Source organism: Panthera onca, chromosome A3 (genome assembly GCF_046562875.1).
Source record: "Panthera onca isolate mPanOnc1 chromosome A3, mPanOnc1 haplotype 2, whole genome shotgun sequence".
NCBI lineage: Eukaryota > Metazoa > Chordata > Mammalia > Carnivora > Felidae > Panthera > Panthera onca.
The window spans coordinates 32,884,568-32,897,749 of record NC_138341.1 but is presented as its reverse complement, the minus strand read 5'-3'; the positions used below and the strand labels follow the sequence as shown (position 1 = coordinate 32,897,749).

Here is a 13,182-nt window from a genome sequence, read left to right as displayed (position 1 = left end):
CATTCTGGTTCTTGCAACCAAAGCCACTTACCTGAAGCAACAGGCTTGGACACACACACACCCCACCCCCACCCCATTTCAGCTCTCCTGCCTTGCCGTTGTCTGAACACGTCTGGCTTGGTGTTATGTCTTCTGTCCTATTAAGCGCATCTTAGAACAGAATCCGCCCAGAGCTAAAAAGGAGCTTACTGAGCAGCTATTCCAACTTCCCCTTATTTTGATAAACAAGAAACTGAGACCAGAGAGGGAAAGTGTCTCATCCAAGGTCACACAGAGCCTGTTTTAGAATTGTTGGCTCTTGCCAAACTTTATACTATTGCTCTCATTTTTTCTTTTAGAGTTGGTATTTGTAGAACCAGCACCTTAGCACTTATTCCATCCATGCCTGGCCCCTGATCTTCCCCAAGGACCTCTGAGTCTCTTGATGATGTGATACTTTAGGGTTAGACAAAGCAAAGACCAAAACTTTCCTGAGTCAACAACTCTGCAGCACTGAATGAGTGAACCATCTCACCAATGGTGGACAGTTTCCTGTTCACACAAGCCGCACAGCAACCCTGTGCAGTATGTATCCATGAACCCATTTATGAGATGGAGGAACAGAAGTTAGGATTCAGACCCCAACCTATAGGTTCTGATTCTAGACTCAATCCTCCTTCCATCTTGTCACACTTGTGACTCCAGAGTTTAATGCCTGTAGGCCATAGGCTTAGTCCTTTTCTTCACACTATGCTCTTGCCTCAGGGCCTTGGCACAAGCTGCTTCCCCACACACACAAGAAAGGCTTTCCCTCTGTTTGGATGTTCTCACCATTAAGGTATCAGCTTCCAGGTCACCTCTTCAGAGGAGTATCTCAACTACCCAGTCACTAGTGTGAGAATAAGCCCACTGATCCAATCAAAGGAGGGACACGGAGACTTAGAGCACACTGAAGTGAGGCTTCAATCAACGTTCTTGCAAGAGCAGGTATCTGATGGACAGGCACACTCAGGGTAGTTACAGCAGACAATTTATCCCCCAGCATATAAGCCCCTCCCCTGATTCCTCATTGGCTGAGTTCTACAGAGGTTACAGCAGAGGATGTCACCTCTGCCCATGTAAAGCAACAAGTAGTCTGACTGGAACAAATGTACATTTCCTGAGGTGACTCAGAGATTTACAGTCCCTCCTTTGTTCTTCGGTGCATGCTCATTGCAAAGCCTGCGAAAATAAGCCCAAGAGATAGAGAGGGGGGAAAAGACCAAAAAGTGAAGTGTCCAAGGGTCTGGGACTCCATTGTGGTGGGAGCGGGGTTCATACATATTTTCATTAGGTTGGAAACCTATTGTTAACTAGACAGCACAGCTTTTATTTGATATTTCTGAAAATGAATCACCTCCCTTACTTCTCACACGAATACACTACTTGACTTCACTGTCTTCCTAGCCCATATCAGTATCTGAAATCATGAGGTTTGTTCATTTGTTTTGCTTGATTGCTGTCTATCTCTCCCGGTCAGAATGGAAGTTCTGTGGGGTTTTATTCGTGTATATTTCCAATGCCTAGAACTCTCCCTGACACATAAGTTATTACTAAATATTCACCGAAAAAAAAAATGAATGGTACAAATAAAGTCACTCTTTCAACCACTCCATTCCCTTTAAAGATTGACTACAGATACTGGTCCAGGTTAGGGGTTCGGCCTAGAGTTGTGTACAAAACAGCAACGTAAAATATTCTTAGAGTTCCGACCCATAAACCTAATCGCATTTGTTCTGTGCTTTAACCAGATAAGAAAAACAGGCCATAGACTTATAGATAAGGAGAGGGAAAGAGATCTTTTTAAGATGGTTTATATTGAAGAAAACCATCACCACAGCTCCATCAGAGCTATTATTTATGGAAAATTAAAAAGCTCCTGGCAGACAAACTTGATTGTCAACATCCACTGTAACCAGCCTACCCTTTATGGAAAGTGCACACAAGCAGTGGGAATAGAGGTGCCCCATCTGGATGAGCTAATCCTCCCGTCCAAAACAGATTTTACTACATAGAAGCATACAGCTTGTTTTAAAAACTTCATTTATCTTATCATCAGAACTAATGATGGGGTTTTGGAACGGTAGGGGTTCAGAGCTGACAGCCAGGAAAGAATTCTTGAGACTTCTTTAGCATAAAAAGGTGATTTTATTAAAGTATGGGGACAGACCCATGGTCATAAAGAGCTGCACTGGGGTTGTGAAGAGTGACCGGTTATATACTATGGAGTTGGGGGAGATAACGTCAAGAGGTAGTTTCCAAAAGGATTTTCATATGCCGAAGCAGATTCACAGGATGTGGGAGGCCTAGGCATTGTCAAGCTAAGGTTGTTTGTCCCTCTAGCAAAGCATTAACATTAAGACAGTAGAGAGTTACTGGGGAAATGTTATTCTCTTTATTTGCCTCAAGTATTTGTCAATGAGCTGCAGGTTATAAGGAAATTTAATTTTACCTGCAATTTCCTTCTTGCCTTTGTTCCCCATATCATTATGGAGGGGTGATTTTGGGGGCTCCTGGAAACTGAGTCTACAGGTTTCTGGAGATTAGGTTATTGATAAGATTGCCTTTTGCTTATAATTTACTAATGTATTTGTAAACTGATGGAGACTGATGTCTTGCATGACTGTGATCTTTAACCATTTGTTTTCCCCTTTCCTTTGTTCTTGGACGGCCCCTGGGGAGGGGGGCATGTTAGCTTGTGCTTTGCCCTCAACTTGCCTTATGCTCTCTCATCACTAAGGATTAAATTAGTAATAGCTATCCTCAATTTCCAGGAGTGGAAACTGAAGCACATGGAGAATCTGTGCCCGAGAACATGTAAATCACTTCATGAAGTCCCTTAGTTGTCAGCGGCAGGCCTATTTACTGGGGCCTCCTGAAAATCACGACAGAGAGAAGGAAACACGGGCAAGCAGATGAGGGGTGCTAAGTAATTGCAATCATTTTGTATTGTGTGAACCAAAGCCATGATTCTAATTTTAGATACTAAGTGTACATCGCCACCTTGCCAGCAAATCAACTCACAAACCTCGAGATCAGAACAAAATCTCATTGGGGCGCCTGGGTGGCTCAGTCGGTTAAGCGTCTGACTTCGGCTCAGGTCATGATCTCACGGTTAGTGAGTTTGAGCCCCCCGTCAGGCTCTGTACTAACAACTCAGAGCCTGGAGCCTGCTTCGGATTCTGTCTCCCTCTCTCTCTGCCCCTTCCCCACTCGTGCTCTATCTCGGTGTCTCAAAAATAAATAAACATTAAAAAATTAAAAAAACAAACAAACAAAAAGAACAAAGTTTCATCGAGTGATCTTGAGACCAGGAAGGCAGGCAGGGGGCAGGGGGTGCTGGGGGTAGGGGTGGGCAAGAGCTCCTGAAGAGCTGGATTCCTTCTGTTTGCTGTGCAGAGAGATAGATGTTTGCCACCAGAATGAAAAGGTTCCCACTTCTCAACAGGGCCAATATAAACCACCAGTAGAGGATTTTCCCTAAGATGAAAGGAAAATCAGACTCTCGCAGAAGAAGAAACTAGGGCCATCCATCCATTCCCCAAAAGAGCATTCAGTATTTTATACATGATGTATGCAGAGGGTTATTTTAAGGAGAGTATTTTTAGGAGTATTTAAGGAGAATATTTTAATGAGCTTAGATTTTATCAGGTTGGATTTCTGCTGGACAAACCACAGAGAATTTTTTCCACTGGAAACATTGGGTCAAGTTAATCTCAGTGAAGTGGTGGAAAGAGGTTCAGCTTTCATAACCAAGTCACTTAAACTCTTCGAGGTTTGGTTTCACCTTTAAAATGGAGAAAATAATACCTCCTTGACCAGATTGCTACAAGGACGAAGATTAGATGGGGTGTATCTGTTTACCCGTGTGCATGAGAGTACGCACTCAGTAAGTGAACCTGAACTCCTAGCTTGATCACAGCAGTATCTTAAGAGAATCCAGTCTTTATGCTGCTCTGCATGTGAGGCCGGCTTTGGTACATGTCTACCTTTACATAAATTTCAGCATTTTCCTAGGACATAACATTGAGCTGTTTGTTGAAAATCACAGGGTTATTGCTGCCCAGAGTTCCTCCAAAGCTCAACTTTGACACTCTAAGAGGGTAATTCAGACTCAGCTGCTGATATTTACAAAGTGTTATCAGAGCCCTCAGGCCAATCTTAGAGCCTGGTGTGCTCACAATCCACCCACTGTAACTAAACCATCTAAACTAGCAGGAGGCATCCACACTTGCCGAGTATCAATTCCGCTTGTTGAAGGTTTGTTTCGTAGGTGCTCAAGTCTATAGGGAATATGCTTCTCTACTGCAGAAGCCTGGAACTCTGTTCATCCTACAGTCACTAAAGGGTAAGAGTACACTGAGTTTCAAGATATTTAGCCTGACTTGGAGTTATTTCGCAAAGACAAAGCTTGGGGCATAATTGCATGACTAATTATGTCAAGCTACAATCATTAGGAACACTCAGCTCACATTAAGGAACTCTTTACAAAGAGAAAGGGGGTGAAGCTACACAGTCCGTTTTCAGCTTTAAACTGATTCGTTTTGCTAATATTCAGACTTCATTGGAACGAGCACTCCTTAGTGGATCGCTTTTCATTTTGACACTGGCCACATCTGCTGAAAAATACTTCTGACACGGGAGATACTTCTTGAGCCAACCGTCCTAATAAGGTCCATGATGGCCTAAGCTGGTAGGGATTCTGTTCTTTCACCCAGGGGTTCATTTATTCCAGACAAGGTTGAAAGATATTCACAGGGAGTGAGTTGCCTTGTGTCCCTTCCAGCACTGTCACACATCACATGACCCTAACCCCCCAAGCATGGGCTGAAATTAGCACTGATCCTATGGGGCAGAATCGCCCATAGCTGTCTCTGGCTTGGAATTGGGGGTTGGGGACGATTAACAAGGTCTATGTAGGTGTCCTCTCCATCTCAGAACAGGCCAGAGGTCCAAGTGACAAATCTATAGCAATCTTGAACTCAAACTTCATGCACAGTGGTGTTGATATCCAATGCATTTACTTATCTAGGGACATAGAATAAAAACTAGAGAGCAGTCAAGTCTCTAGGAGTACACTTAGATGTGGGTGTGCAGGCACACTGTATTCTAGACATCGAGTCTCCACGCTAATTCAAATCCCCACTAGTTTGTGAAGATGGACTTCTCTCCCCTAGGCTTGCTCTCAGGCCTTTGCCTGCAGGGACTAAGGCAGACTAGAGATGAACAGCAAGCCTCACACTCTCCCGAAGGACAATGAGCTTCCCAGGGACATTTTCACAATCCAAATACATTGTGAAGAAAGCTTCAAGAAGGAAAGTTCTTAGAAAGAGCTGGCATGATGTCAAAAGTACAGGTATTCTAATACCTGGTATTCTAATAAAAAGTACAGGTATTATAATATTCAGTTTTAGTGGACTGAACAGATAGTAAGGAATTATGTCTCTTAAAGAGCATAATAAGGACAGATAAAACATTGTATAGTTTTAGTCCCCCCAAATCAGTTATACTAGTATGGGAAATGGGAGTCATGACCTAGAAATGGCATTGAAAGAGTTATTGACATATAGGTATGAGTAAGTTCTATGTAGGACAGTGTTTGAGGTGGCTACCAAAAGCCCAGTGGGTACATTAATGAAAGTGAATGGCGTCCAGGATGCGAAAGGTGAAAGACCTTCCCACAGTGCAGGTGAGTTAGGTGACTCTTGAAGTTACACTCAGCTCCACGTACTGTATTCTAAAACAGGAGAAGGACTTAGTGCTCCGAGGAGCACGGCCAGCTTGCCAAAGGAACCTGTAGCAAAGACTGAGGTCGATATGAGAGTATCCAGCTTCAGTTGCCTGAAGGAATGGCATACGGAGCAAGATGGACCTATTCCATATGGCCTGAGAGCCTATGGGACCCGGGCAAATGAACGGAACCTAACCCAGAGCCCTCTAAACCTTGGACTGTGGGATCATGAACTGTCCAGTAGCTAAGACTCTCAAGTGCGGCACAGTTGACCATTTGGTAGACAGATTTTAAAGGAATTCATCTTAAGCAGAAAATTGACCTGAGAAAGCTCTGAAACCCCTCAATGCTTTAAGTCCAGGCATTTTCTAATATTCACATGTTTCATTTGATAAAAGCAAATGTCTGCATTTTTTCCCTCTGTGCTTTGACAATGCACAGATCTAGTAATCTGAGTAAATTGTGTTTTGAGATTTCTTTTAGTAAGGAGTTATCCTGCAGTGTACTTAGTGGAAAAATGGCTGATATCTTCTACTTGTCATCAGAGAATATACATAAAGTAAATACTTCCTAGCCATTACGTTATAGGAAAATGTTTATAGCACTTCTTCAAAATCCAGAACAAGAGACAAATTCTTGTTTGGGAATGAATCTTTGGGTCACTGAATTTAGTGGCATATAGAAACTGTTAAGAATGGAAAGAGACGAATAAATGTTTTCTCACTAGAAATAACATACAAACACTTAAAGGGGGAAATGGAGGGGCGCCTGGGTGGTTCAGTTGGTTAAGCGTCCGACTTTGTCTCAGATCATGATCTCATGGCTCATGAGTTCGAGCCCTGCATTGGGCTCTGTGCTAATAGCTCAGAGCCTGGAGCCTGCTTCGGATTCTGTGTCTCCCTCTCTCTCTGCCCCTCCCCTCCCCTGCTCATGTTGTGTCTCTCAAAAATGAATAAACATTAAAATTGAGGGGGGAAAAAAGAGGAGGGAATGGAGAGAAAAGTTTTTAGGTCCCTGAGTGAGCAAGACTGTAAAAGCTACTGGGTTTAACTCAAAACCTTATGTATCAAATGGGGGTGGGGGGAGGGGAATAGAGGAGAGAAAGATACAGGAAAGCAAGAGAACAAAAAATTTTCAAATCCACTTGTAGTTTTTCCTCTTAAAATGGGGAGGGTTGATTTCACAGATTGCTAAGGTTTCTTTTGTCTTAACGCTTTACAATTCTGTCAGAACCTTTGAAAGCAAAGAAAAATGGAAATCTACAACTGAAGAGAACTTTTTTTTGGTAATTCCTGTGTATCATGTTGCAAAAAAAAGTGATAGCTACAGAGGAGAAAGCTCAATCAAATGACCCTGTTCATTGGTTTGAAGGCAACACATCTTTGTGCTCAGAGACTAGATAGACACCAAATCAAATCAATCCCACTTGGAAAAAAAGGAATAAAATTTCATAAAGAACTTAGGCTCAAAACAATGTGTGTTGAATATAGAAAACCACTGTAGGGTGATCAAGCTTCACAGTTATTGGTTTCTATATTACATGGGGCTGTGGAGTAATGTATGTGGGGCTCAGGTCATATGGATGGCGGTGCAATTGGCAGATGTCATCCTAAATCCACTCTGTCATACTCCTGAAAAGCATCTGGGTCATTCTCATATTCCCTTAATTGGAGGATACTCTTGCAAAAGAAAAATAGACTAACGATAGGTAAATACCTAGAAGTAATTGAAAGACAGCCCCTTCCTCAGATTAATAGAAGCACACATTCCCCAAACTGTCCCCTATGTGACAACAGCACACATGTCCCCTATGTGACAACATAGGCCAGTTTCCCAAATTCTAGAGAGAAGAGCCAGATGTAGGCAGGGTGTTTGATTCAGAACGACATGGTTGACCTTTGACAACTAGAAATGGAAATAAGAACTGGCTACACTCAAGTAGAAATTTTGAAATGGTCATAACCATGATGCCCTCCCTTTATTTATTGTTTTCTATGTTTAGTTGGTCCCCAAGGTCTTGGGAAAGATCATACAGCTGACCTGACCCAAAAATGTATCAGATCTAGGAAAGAAACCATATAAATTACGATACAAACAGGGTACATCAATGTTTTCAAATTCCTAAAAAAGGCAAAATTGTATTTATACAGCACTAAGCATTAGAAGTATTCTCAGATTCAAACTTTGAATCAATATGTAATAGATGCTATACTTCTCAACTTGCTTCAAAAAGACATCACGTGTAGTAAAATGTTTCCTGGGCTGTTAGATCAAATCCCAAATCAGCCACTTACCAACTGTGTGATTATTTTAGAAAATCACTTAAACCCTGTGAACTTCAGGGTTTTTTGTATGTACAACAGGATTAATGACGTTTACCTTGTAGCATTATTGTAAGGATTAAATAAGATCAGATATGTGAAAAAGTTTAGTGCCTTAGTAGACACTATCATGTTCTCTCCGGTTTTCTTTTCTTACACTCAAGCAACTTGGGAAAGCTGTGGTGATAATGACTCACTCAAACAGAATATAGATTCTGTGAAATCAGGATCCTCAGATCATATTGATTTACTACCTTCCTTCTGACTAGCAATAGAGAAGGAACATAGACGTCTATCTGTAAAGGGGTTCACAGTTTCACAAAAGACTTTAACATTTCCTCTTCCAGTCCTTACCACAGATCTGTAATGTGGGAGTTAGGAAACGCATTTGACTGATGAGGAACTGAGGCTCAGGAAGGTCAAGTCTTGCTCCCAAAGAAGCTATGAGAATTAGAAGTTGTCTTAAGTCTTCCGACCTAAGTGTCCCCTATACCCCAGTGACCTCTTTTTCTGGTTGATAAAGCCCTTACCGAGGCCAAATCCTGGGTACCTCTGGAGGGATGCACTCTAACACCTGGTCTACATTAGATGCTAAGTTATCTGCAGGTCCCAAGGTGAGGATTCCCTATCATGATCAATTATGCTAATGCTACCTTGTTCCCATGCTCCAGAGCAGGGTCAGTTCAAGTTCTGTTATGTCAGTAGTTGAACTGATGCTCTCTTCTCTGTGGTTTTAATGATTTGGCTATCTTTGTACCTATATTTAGGAAGTCCAGCAGGTCTCAAGGAAATCATGTGAAGGGCCATGGGAAGGATTAATCGAATATAGCTTGTTATCTTTCCATTAGTGGAATCCATAAAGCTGAAAAGGAGGATTCTAACATAAGAAGATCCTTTGCTTGGGATCCTATAAAAGGGAACCCACCAAACTGCCTGTTTCTTTGTTAATGCAGAGGAAGGACTTGAGAGAATTATGTAGCCTCCAGTAAGCCTAAGCTGGCAAACATACAGAACTGGAGCATTGCTATCACTTTTGCCATCACAGAAAAGATGTTCCAGGTGTTTTTTTGTTTTTTAATGTTCCACTGCTCTTTGCAGGAAACAAACTTCTCAGTCCTGGTGGTGATGGACAAACATCGTATTTTTCCTTCTCCAAGACAGGGTAATTGTGCCTCATACATGGAAGTTAGTGGTCATTTTTAATATTTAGGCATCTGAGTTGGAGATTAAAATTTATAAAGAGCAGTGTGATCCCAGGAAGAAGGATGGGAAGTCACTTCTACTTAGAAATGTAGTAGAACAGATGGGCCCTCCCATTCCAGATTTATGTGTTAAAATATTTCAGACACCAGGGTGCCTGGGTGGCTCAGTTGGTTAAGCGTCTGACTTTGGTTCAGGTCATGATCTCACAGTTCATGGGTTCAAGTCCCGCATTGGGCTCCATATGGTGCAGATCCTCCTTGGGATTCTCTCTCTCCCTCTCTCTGCTCCTTGCTCATGTTCTTACTCTTAAAAAAAAAAAAAAAAAAAAAAAAAAATATATATATATATATATATATATATATATACACACACACACACACACGTTTTATATATATATACATGTATATGTTTTATATATGTATATATGTGTATATATACATATATATGTGTGTATATATACACATATATATATGTGTGTGTGTGTGTATATATATTTCAGATACCTTGTAATGCTGGAGACCTACAGAAGGAAATTTATCTCTCTGTCCCTCTCTCTCATACATGCACACACTTATTTTGCATTGCACACTTATACATCATGAAGATAATTCCAGAGGACAAGATTCAATTTTGTTTCTAAAAGCCTAGAAAGTAACCTTAGGACCCAGCATGTTGACTAACCAATTAAATAATGGCAAGGAAACGCAGTACAATCCCAAGTGTGGGAAAATAATGATAACTACCATGATAATCATTATCTTGAAATATCCTCACTTTGAAGAGATGATCTAATTACTCCCCTGCACATCCCTCATGGGAAAGGTGTTATTATTGCCATCCTGAAGACAAATATAATGTCTACTCTCGATTTACAAGTGTCATTTCTTCAGAGAAGCTTCACTATTTGCTTTTTCTTCATAATGAGTCTTAGACACTCCAAATTAAGTAATTTTGTAGAATTAAAGGCAGAATAATGTTTCTATAAATAATTAAAATCCATGTTTTCCAAACTGCTTTAATCATATATCCTATGAAATTACAAACTGTCCAAAAATATAGAGGATCATATACAAAATAAATATAACCAGAAACTCCAGTGTTTTTCCTGAGCTTCCGTGGGGTATTTTTGCAACTCTCCCATCTTTGAGATGGGGAGTTGGGCTGGAGTTGGGAGAAATTAACAGGATTCTCTTCTTCCTCTTTCTCTCCAATAAGCCCTAACAACAGCTGCTCTCACAGTGAGTTCTTCTGGACCCAAAGCATAGGGTGAAAGGGAAATGAGAAGAAAAGTTAGAGGGAAAAAAGAAGAAATGGATAAGCAAATAAGAAAGGAGTGGGTAATAGAAACACTGAGTGGCTGTCCTTAAATATCAGTGTCATGACCCAGGAGGCTTCCGAAGGGACTGTATTAGTTTGCCAGGGCTGCTGTAACAAAAGACCACAGCCTGGGTAGCTTAAACAACAGAAATTTCTTTTCTCACAGTTCTGGAAGATAAATGTCCAAGACCAAAGTGTTGGTGGGTTTGGTTTCTCCTGGGGCTTCTCTCCTTGACTGGGGAGAAGGACTGCCTTCTTGCTGTGCCTTCACATGGTCGTCTTTATTTGCATGCATCCCCGGTGTATGTCCCAATATCCTCCTCTTAAAAGGATACCAGTCTGATTAGATTAGATTAGACGAGGGCACCCTAACAGCCTCATTTTAACTTAGCCATCTCTTAAAGGCCCTGTTTCCAAATACAGTCACACTCTGAGCTTAGGGCTTCACCTTAAAAATCTGGGGGAGATAATTCAGCCCATAACACGTGCTTTTATTTAAAATCATCTCCTTTCAGGCAAGATGTTACAAATATGTAATCAGTGTACAACATGACACTGAAGGAGATGGGTGTTAAAAGATAAACTGAGGCACATTAAAAATTTCAAGAGTTTATTGGAGCAAATATGTATTGGAATCAGGCAGAGCCAACCCAAAGTGGTTTAGGGGCACTCAGCCAATAGGAGCTAGGAGAAAGGCCTTTATACAGCAGAGGAGAAAGCAAAGCAAGGAAATTACTTGACTGGCTGTTGCTTAAGTGGTTGCCTTATTTGGTAAAGCCCAGGTGGCCGCCTGTGATTGGTTGCTCTAAAATTGTTTTCTCAGACAAGACTGCATTTATGGAAATTGATCTGGTTTAGGTTTTGATTTGCTTACGTAGATTACCAAAGCATTAGAGCCACCCTAGTCCAAGGGCCTCCTTCAGTGACTTTAACATGGTTAATAATGCTTTCTTACTCTAGTTAGTCACACATTTTACAACCCGCTGGTTGACTTGAGTTCCCTACCTACCTAGTCTCCAAAGGTGATTCCATTCATCTGCTGGGAGCTTCCTCCCAACACTTTGTTGGAGATGGTCCAAAGCCTCCAAGGGGAGTCTGTTTTCTCCACAGATCCCCAAAGGTTGTTTGCATGATGAGCATGTGCTCATCGAAGAGAGAGCAAGCCATTGCCTCGTCTCTCTTCTGTGAGGTGACAGGTGACAAATGGAGACTTTCTTCTTCTCGTGTTTTGTGAGACACCCTCTTCCCTCAAAGCTCGTCTGCTGTAAGGGTTTTCCCAGTAATGATCTGCACCAGATGGCTTCACCACCGGAGTGCCTCACAGAGTGCACACGCATTTGCTCCTTTCTGGTAGTCTACGGTCACACAGTCAGATGGGAAGTCTGACAGCCTCACCTGCTGCTGCCAACTGCATTAGTTGGACAAAGGGGATCTTTGGTGACAAGATTTGTGGGGGTTGGGGATGAACAAAGTCCTCAAGGAGTTCTTCCCAAAATGGCACAAAACACATGAAATTATATTGGCCACCACTTCAAGAAGAGTTGACATTCAGTGTCCCAATTTTCAAACATGAGAATGAGAACTGTATCCCATTCTAGAAGAAGTCTGTTTTAGAATGCTATTATTGATTTCCTGGTTCCTTTAAGTAATAAGCTTGGTGCATTTCTTTATGCACTGATTGTAGGATGTAATTGGCACAATTGTGCAGTGTGTGTGTATATATTATGTAATTAAGTAGTTATATAAAGTCAGTGGAAATTCATGCATGCATTACTTCATTTAACAAGCACTTAGCCAGCTTATCACAGATGCTGGAGATGGGACCAAACACTAGGGACACAAAAATGAACAAACTCCTGCCCTCGACAGGCTCACAGTCAACTGGAAAAGAAAGTGAATGGACAGTCTGGAGAGAGACTGGTTGTTGAGTGTGCATCAGAATCGCCTGTGCCAACCCTCTTCCACTCCACCCCCAGTCCTCTAGTTTCTGATTTTGTGGGGCCAGGAATTTGCTTTTCTAACAAGTTCTCTGGTGATGCTGATATTGCTGGCTGAGGGACCACAGTTTGAGAACCCTCATCTAGTGTCACAAGTGCCGGGGGGGGGGGGGGGGGGGGTGGGCAATGGAAGTACTGGCTGGAGGGCAAGGGGGCCATCAGAGGTTTCACAAAGGAAGTGAGTTTTAAGGGATGAGTGGGGAAGGGTAGGGAAGGAGGGATTAGGACATGCCAAACACATTTAGTTCTAAAGGACAAAAGTTGGAGAAAGTACATATGGCTTGAAAACAAATGCAGATGATTCCATTTGGCTAGGATGAAGTTTGAGTTTGAAGTAATTGCAAGAGATAAAGCTGAAGAAATGTGTAGGGCCCAGAGCTGTGATTGAGGGCCTTGTTTGAACACTGTCCTCTAGGTGATTATTTCACCATGGATCTCCAGAGCCAGCCTTCAAGCTGGAAGGAAAGAACTTTGGCCAAAGGGCTCTGTCGTAGTTACCCTGCATCAAAAGAAGCTTCTTTCTGAGCCTGGCACAGGGCTTCCCAGTCTGTTGGAAGAAATCCTTTTCATTTCTCTGAAGGTGATAGGACAGTAG

General features: G+C 41.9%; 1 protein-coding gene across 11 annotated transcripts in view; it reads left to right on the top strand.

Moving 5' to 3' along the window:
* The window catches only part of SLC8A1 (solute carrier family 8 member A1), a 380,167-nt gene that overhangs the window by 340,556 nt on the left and 26,429 nt on the right, over positions 1 to 13,182 (top strand). The window lies entirely within an intron of this gene.